Source organism: Mustela nigripes, chromosome 10 (genome assembly GCF_022355385.1).
Source record: "Mustela nigripes isolate SB6536 chromosome 10, MUSNIG.SB6536, whole genome shotgun sequence".
NCBI classification, from domain to species: domain Eukaryota; kingdom Metazoa; phylum Chordata; class Mammalia; order Carnivora; family Mustelidae; genus Mustela; species Mustela nigripes.
Window position 1 is genome coordinate 41,523,007 of NC_081566.1, and position 8,040 is coordinate 41,531,046.

At 58.0% G+C, this 8,040-nt stretch overlaps 1 protein-coding gene across 1 annotated transcript in view; it reads left to right on the forward strand.

Annotated features, from left to right (window-relative positions):
* The first annotated feature begins 780 nt into the window (after positions 1-780).
* The window catches only part of SOX13 (SRY-box transcription factor 13), a 45,482-nt gene continuing 38,222 nt past the window's right edge, over positions 781-8,040 (forward strand). The window contains exon 1 of the mRNA XM_059413172.1: positions 781-1,376. The gene's annotated coding sequence lies outside the window, so the exon portion shown is untranslated. The remainder of the gene's footprint in view (positions 1,377-8,040) is intronic.

Consider the following 8,040-nt stretch of genomic DNA (forward strand, 5'->3'; position numbering starts at 1 on the left):
CTAACCCAGATTGGGCTGTCAAGACCTACTTCTGGAAGAATTGATATCTGGGCTGAGAACTAAAATATGAATAAAAGGAGTTGGGTAAGGAAGGCCACGGGGAATGATGAAATCCAAAGCCCCCAGAAGGTCCTAGAAGCCCGGCTGACCATCACCTGCTGAGAGGATGGGCCACCTATGCTGTCTGTGTCTTATCCTCAGCTTCACCACTGCCCCTCCTTTCGCGGCTCTACTTCCTGAGACCCAGTTCAGATAACACCCCCCTCCCCCAGAAGACTCTGATCCCTGTCCTCACACCGAGTGCCCTCCATGGCCTTTAAGGAACACCCCGAATTAAAGGAACCCACCCCTTCATCTAGAAGAGGCTCAGGGAAACAACAAAGACCCGAGAGAGTGGTGTGAGGCACTAGGAAGCGGTCTAGCTTCAGGTAGGATGAGGTTCTGCGTAGGGTCGGAAACTCTCAATCCTGCCCGTCTGGAGGGTCCGGAGGCCGGGAGCTAGACGGATAACTTCTTGGGTCTTGCTCCAAGGAGCGGAGATTCTCGGCAGCGACCCTCATACCTGGGCGGTGGGAGTGGGCAGAATCCACCTCTTTCTTCTCTTCCCACCCGCCCCCCGCCGCTCTCCCCTTCCCATTCCCAACCGAGGTTTCCAGCTGTGGATGCCGGGATGGACCTGGCTGCAGGGAGGAGGAGGGAACTCTCTGTCCCTCCCTCCTTCTCCATCTCCCCACCCTTCCTCCTTCCTCCTCCCCCTGCCCGCTCTCTGTCTCCCTCCCTCTTTCTCCTCTGAGGCTGTGGAGTCGCCTCGCAGCACCGAGCTGCGAGCGCCCTGCTCCCGGTCCCGGCTCGAACTGAACTGTGCAAGTGGCGGGTCCTGGAGCCCCGGCCCAGGAGCGGCGAGCCCAGGTCTGAGCCCGGGGCGCAGCGGCCGGCCGCCGAGGCCCTGGTTCGGGACCGAGCCGAGGCGCGGAACGGGAGAGCCGGGCGGGCGGGCCGGCGCCGCGTCCGGGCGAGTCAGGGAGCAGGACCGCGGAAGGCAGGGAGACGGCCGCAAGCAGAGGGCAGAGGGCAGAGTGCAGAGAGCGGCCTGGCTCGGCGGAGGGCGCCGCCCGGCCGGAACCGAGCTCTACGCCCGGGACTGCGGCCGGCGGTGGGGCGCGGACCCAGGGTGGCCACGAGTCCCGAGCGACTCCCCGGCCCACGGCGGGGGGCGTGCCTGCTCCCAACCCAGCCGCCCCAGCCCTGCGCGCCGGTCAGCCGCGTTGCCGCCGGGGCATGTGAGCGGGAAGCCCGGGCTGCCAGCCGCGAGGACCCGTACGGAGGAAGAGCCGGAGCAGGAGCGCGGAGCCCGGAGCCCAGCGCCTGGCTGAGTAGTAAGTGCTCCCCTCGGCTCCCGCAGCACGCCTCTGCGCCCCTCTCCCCAGCCCTGCGAAGTTTGACATTCCCGCCCCGGTGTTTCTGGGCACACACCGGCTCTCATCTCTGCGAGTTTTCGTCCTTTGCAAAGTTTTTTGAGAAGGAAACGGACCCCCCACATGCCCCCCCCCCCCCAACGACGCCGGCCAGTGGCGGCTCCTCGCGGGCCGACCCGGGTCCTTGTGCAGAGGGGTGGCAGCCCGGTAAGGCCGTGGGGTGGCGTGGGGGGGGATGTGTGTGTGTGTGTGTGTGTGTGTGTGCGCACCACGCTAGCCAGCCTTGGGGTGCTCGCACCCCCTCCACCCCTCGTCGGCGGGCCGGGGGCACGAGGGCTTTCTCATCAGTCTATCTAGGCGCCCAGTTCTAGGATTTACCAACGGGAAGCTGGGGCGACCCGTGCGCGCCCCGCGTGCGGCTCGGGTGCCGGCGCCCAGACGCAGATGGACCCCCCCCCCCGCCCCCATCCCGGGCTGGTGCGGTGCCGGGGGCCGGCCACGCAGTCCTTTCCACCCTGCCAGGTTCGCACCCCAGCGGACCCGCCGGGCGCTGCATCCTGTTTGTTTTCTGCTCCGGCCGCTCCTGTTTCACCCCCTCCCACCTCCCACCCTATCCTCCTCCTTACCACCCCCACCTCCCGCCTTTGCAGTCGGAGGTGAATCTCTGCATCCCGATTTCGCTGCAAAGCAAATCTTGCCTAGGGGTAGGGAGGCGGGGAGGTGGGGAGGGGGCCGGTCGCTCGGTTCCCAGAGGCTCGCCATTGTTTTCCCACCCCGCGCGTTCTGTACGTAAACACACACACACACACAGACACACACACACACTCACACGTACATGTACACACGTGTGCGCGCCGGCTTCTGTGACACGCACAGGCGCGCGCGCACACACGTGTGTGTGTGTGTGTGTGTGTGTGTGTGTGTGTGCACGCGCGCTCGCGCTTCGGCTGCTGCGAGTCCCCAGACGCGCAAGGATCGCCCGCGGGATTTTCCCGGCTGCCGGGCTGGCCTTCCAGGCGGCAGGGGCTCCATTACTTATCTGGGGTTGGGGAGGGCGAGAGCGTGGGGGCTGCCGGAGAGCCCCGGGCGGGGCCGCGAGCCGGGCCTGGGCGGGAAGTGAATTTTGAACTTCAGCCCTGGACCTTTCCGGGAGGACCCCGAGCGCACGAGCGGCGGCTCCCGCCCTGGAGGGCCGACGGCAGCTGCAAGGACTCCAGCGGCGCTCTTGGCAGCTGCCCCCGTGACTGGGGCTAGGAGGAAGCCGAGGAGTTTTCCTGGGAAGTTCGCAGTGACTCTGTGGGAATTTCCGGGCAGGGCGCCTCGGCGCTGGCTCTGGCGCAGGGGTCTGGTCAGAGCCAGAGGAGATGCTGCTGCTCTGGGCGGAGTTTGGAGATCCGGGTGTACATCGTGCTCCCTTAGGAAGTGGTGCTCCACAAGCTGAGGTTCCGCACATTTTGGTTCTGATTCCCCTCCCGCGGGCAGCATCAGCTTGGGCGAGCACCGTAACTCTCCCAGATTTGTAACTCTCCCAGATTTTCCCGTATGCAGAACTGGCAGAATTGTGTGCATATCCTTGAAACTGACATCGAATGATCAATTAAGGGGAACAAGGGGAAATGGTTCGGGATCCCTCCCTCTCCCCCGCCCTGGGGCCACTGAAAGCCACATAAAGCTTTGTGGTTAAGAGCCAGGGCTCTGAAGGTAGATCCTAGATTCTGCCACTGGCGACATGATCTTGAGCAATTGGGCCTTACTGCTCGGTGTCTCAGTTTGCTCATAGAACTGTGCCTGGCACATAGTAAGTGCTGGAGAAATGTTCGCTGTTATTGCCATTATTAACTGACCAGAAGGACACTCAGGAGTGTCCTTTAATCAGTTGTAACAATTGTCCACTTCTGGCAAGGCAGAAACCTCACACTTCTTACCACCCTTTCCTGATTTGGGCTCCTCAGATCTCCCTACTCCTTGCGTAGATCCATCTTGGGAAATCTTTCATTACTGCCACCCCCCCCCCCATTATTTCACAGTTTTTGTGAAAGGCACTTTACTCCCTCCTTTCCCTCATTCTTAAAAATCAATCTTGGCCCACCTGCAGTCTTCTCTCAGTGGAAATCAGGCCCCAGGAAGGAAGCCTCTCTAGGAGTGTTTCCCCCGAGTGTCCTGGCTGGGGCTGCTGGCTCAGGATTGGATGCGCATTTGTGTCTCTGGGGCTGGGTGAATTTCTGGAGAGAGGAGCCCAGGTGTCTGCTGCCCCTTGGGGAAGGAGTAGGTGGGGGTGGGGGCACCAGGTGGGACCGGCTGAGGCAGTTCCTTAAGGGAGCTCTGCTCCCTCGGTGCCCTCCATGTCACCTGCTGCTGGCGCTCACTTGGGAACCTGGAAAATCCAGGCCGCCTGGGGAGATGGGAAGCGAAAAACTTCAACTTCCCACTTGCAGTTTGAGTATTTTCTAGGAAATTGGGTTTGTCACAAGCTCCTTCTGTGTTTCCAGACTCGGCAAAGGCAGCGATTAGGGATGAGCTGGGTGACAGTGGGGAAGAACAGGTGGGTATTGCCTCCAACCGTGGGTTCCTCTTTCCTTTCTTGATTCTCTGGCTCCCACCCTGGGCACTGGGGAGGGTGGCCAGGAGATTGGTGCTTGGAGTTCCTGCTCCTGGGCTGTTTTCAGTGATGAGAACCAGCATTGCAGACACACACGCCCCCCCCCCCCCATTCGTGTCTTTCACGGAAATGTGTTGGCACATTTATTATGTGCCAGGCCCCGTGCTAGGTAGCATGATTTTAGGGGTGAACAAGACAGGTAGCGTGCCCGCCCTCAGGGAGCCTTCTTTCTAATGGAATAAATAACTTGAAATAAGTAACCATAGGTCATGTGGCAGAAATACAGCATGGTGCTGTGACACAGGGTGGGGGCATGGAGGCAGGCAGAGATGATTGGAGACAGGCGGCCGGTGGAGGCCTGGACTAGGAGAAGGAGCCTGCTGCACAAAGCCTGGAAAAAAGGATTCCACGCGGGGGGGAATGAAAAATCCCTGAGGCCAGTTCAGGGTTTGGTAACAGCAGTATGCCTAGAGGAAATCCGGAGGGGAGGGCCCAAGCCTGGGGACCCGGGGCCTGGGAGCAGTGTTCAGGAGCTTGATTAGATGGCCAGTGTGATGGGGAAACCACTGGAGAATTTTACGGAGGGGAGTGACGTGATCTGATGGATGATTTTAAAAGATGATTTAGTATATAAGAAACAGGTAATCAGAGTTGCCCCAGGGGAGGGCATGGGTTGGGATGGAGGAAATATGGTGTTTTCACTCTGCACCCTTTTGTCCTGCCGAACGGAGTGCCTTGTACATCTTTGAACTATGTATGCCGAAACAAACAAACAAGAAAACCCACCGGACCCCAAAAAGTGTAGGTAAAGAAAGAATAGCTTATAATTTGGAATATGAATATGATAAAGGGAGTAAAACCCTAGATGAAGTTCTATGCTGTGGTACTAATTTTGTACAGATGATCATGCGTGTGCATGTGCGTGTGCCCCCGTGCATGCATACATGAAGAGAAGACCTAGGCTGCCTGGAAATGTTTACAGAGCTGATTCCAGATGCTGGGCAATGGGTGATTTTTATTTCCTTCTTCTTTTGATTCTTCCAGTCTTCTACAATGGTCATTAATGGCTTTAATAAGTGCGAAAAAGTGGGAAAAAGAGAGGTCACTTTGGCTGCTAATAGAGGGTACTTTGAGGGGCAGCAGGAACGGAAGAGCTAGCCAGGAGGCCCATTGGATTCAGAATGGAGGTAGGGTGGGCCGAAGGGAGATTGTTCTGGAAATGGAGCCAGAGGGTCTCACTAATCACTCTTTGCTCTTGCCTAGAGAGGGTATTCTATCCCCAACTTGGATTTTGTTACCAAGAATGTTGGGGGTCAGTACAGGTGAAGGGCGATTTCAGTGCTTCCTTGGCTTTGAAAGCATCTCGTGGTTCAGCTTCATCCGTACGTCCTCTTTCCTTAGGTCGGGGAGGGGGGTTGCTGCCTGAACATTTTGTTGCTCTGATAATTAGCAGATAGAGGACAACATGATGTATCCAGTAAGGAGTTAGAGCTGGGAGAGGTTTTCATCACTTAACAGCTCTGAGCCTCTGTTTTCCCATCTGTGAAATGGGAAACAGCAACAGTACTTAACCTCAACCTCTTACAGCTGAGGAGACTCACATCCGATTAAGTCCACAGCGGTGCCCGGTGAATGGCGTGGGTCTGGGTGTGCTGTTGCCAGAGAAGCATTGCCTTAAGAGGCCTGTTCCTGCCCTTGAGCGGTTGATGCTCTCCATAGGTTTCCTCCTTTGTGGGAATGCTTTGAGATTGACCTTACTGGGTAGCTCCCAGTAGGTCACCAGGAAGCCTCTGGAAGAAGTGGAATTCAAATGCCACTGGGCCTGCGGGCCCCTCCCCCAGCCACATTCAGAGGTGAAGGGGAGCCTTTGAAAAGGACTTTGCTGGGAAGGCCCAGCCAGACCCACAGCAGATCGTGCTTTGAATGGGAATTATTTTTTGTGCTCAGTGTTTGCTTAAGAGGGCTCGCTCCTGTCCAAACTCGCTGCAGTCCTCACCCTTTGCTAGCCTCCTTTCTGGAACCTGGCTGTGTTAGCCAGGAAGGCTGTCATAGTGCCAGGCAGGGGACCCGGACTCATGGAAGATGGCTTTCAGCGGTTGTCAACTCCCTGTCTCCCTGCTCCCAGGCAGGAGGGCATGTCCTGGATGGGGTGTTTTCGTGGCCACCTCCATTTTGGCTGCCTCTTCCTTGGAGTCCTCCTTCCAGCTCCTTGGGAAGCCTTGCTTAGGAAATCTGTTGCAGGCAGGCTTGGCAGGGCCACTTTCAGCCTCTGCTTGCTTCTCTGGTCGGATGGGACTCTGTTCCTTTACAAAATTCAAATAGTCTCTGAGCAGTGCTGACATGGTGACTTCCTCCTAAGAGTGGCTGCAGTGGGATAGTGTGTCCGGTCAGGCCTGCCGGAGACCCCCGAGGCCATTCCTGCTCAAGCTTCATGGTGGTTAAAGCCCCTGGGACTTGCCTAGGACAAGGGTTTTGTCTGCCCTGCCTGGCCTACAGCATAGAACCTGGCAGTTACCCCTGCTACTCCAGGCATGTTCTTGGCTCTCCTGCCCCTGCTTTATTTAGGAAGACCCTCTGCTCCTGTGACCCACCTCATTTGGGAGGAACCTGGGCCCCTGTGGCCCTGGCCTTGCCCAGCGCCGTCCCCTGACTGGGTGTTGTCGGTAAGGATCTAGGTGGACCCAGACATGGGACAGGGACAGTGGTCAGACCTCCAAGAGGCTGTGAGGTGAGGAGGAAGTGGCTGGGGTTTCCCCATCTCCTCACGGGGTTATCGGCAGGCAGATCCAAGGCCTGGGCTTGGCCCAGGACGTGCTGTGTGTGTGGCCTGGCATCTTACAGCCAATGCACATGGGGATGGGGACGGGGTTGAGCTGGGGGAGCAAGCAGCTGGGGCTGAGATGTGTACCAAAAGGTTGAGGTGTCCCATAGTGTGTGTGTGTGTGTGTGTGTGTGTTTTAAGATTTTATTTATTTATTTAACAGAGATCACAAGTAGGCAGAGAGGCAGGCAGAGAGAGGGGGAAGCAGGCTCCCCGTTGAGCAGAGAGCCCGATGTGGGGCTCCATCCCAGGACCCTGGGATCATGACCTGAGCTGAAAGCGGAGGCCTTAACCCACTGAGCTGCGCAGGGGCCCCCCGTAGTGTGTTTTGAGGAGAGAGGTGTGTTTGGGGTGGTAGAGGAGGAAGTGGGAACGAACTATACAGCTTCCCCCTATTTTCCTAAATAGCATCCGTTACTCAGATAGTAGTGGATGCTACTATCTAGACTACTAGACTGCTTGGTGACTGTGGGAAGCCGTACAAGTACCATCAAACCTGAATTCAGTTCTCCACCTTAGCATATAAATGGCTTTGGCCTGAAGCCCCAGAAGCATCCCTGGGAATTGTGGCCAGGTTGGGAGTTGGGGAGAGGTTTAGTGTTACTCCACATTGTCCCCTGTACCTTTTGGGGACATGTCCAAGGCAGGGTTTCGGTGTTTTGGTGTGAGGAGAGAACGGGAAGGAACCACAGAATGGGCCGGAATCCTTGGGCTTCCCCCCCCCCCCCCCCGCTGGTGGTTTAGGTCCGATCCCTGCCAGGCCTGGAGCTCCCTGGGGGATCCGCCCCAGAGGAGGCCAGACTGTTCTCCTCCCCTTGGCCTCACCTCCCCCAGTCCCCGCCCCCTACTTGACTCAGAATGGAATGTGCAGCCTGTGGGACAGGATGGGGTGAGAACCCGTTCCCAGAGGCCCTTGGTCCAGGCCGCCTCCCTTCCCCCCACAAAGGGAGGGGGTGCACCTAAGGGCCAGGTCCTGCTTCTTGGCACTGGAGATGAGCCTCGCTGCCCATTCGGGAGGTTCAGGTCCTGCTGTTTGAAAGAGCAGCCAGGGTGGGGGGATTTCCTTAGAAGTCCAAAATGGGGGGGCATTAGAGGCCAGTGGGAGCAGGCCAGACAGCTCTGGTAGCCAGGGGCCGGGAGGGGGGGGTGGCGGTAAAGATTGACACCCTTTGTTGACGTTTTTCCCTCTCTCTCTCTCTCTAAAG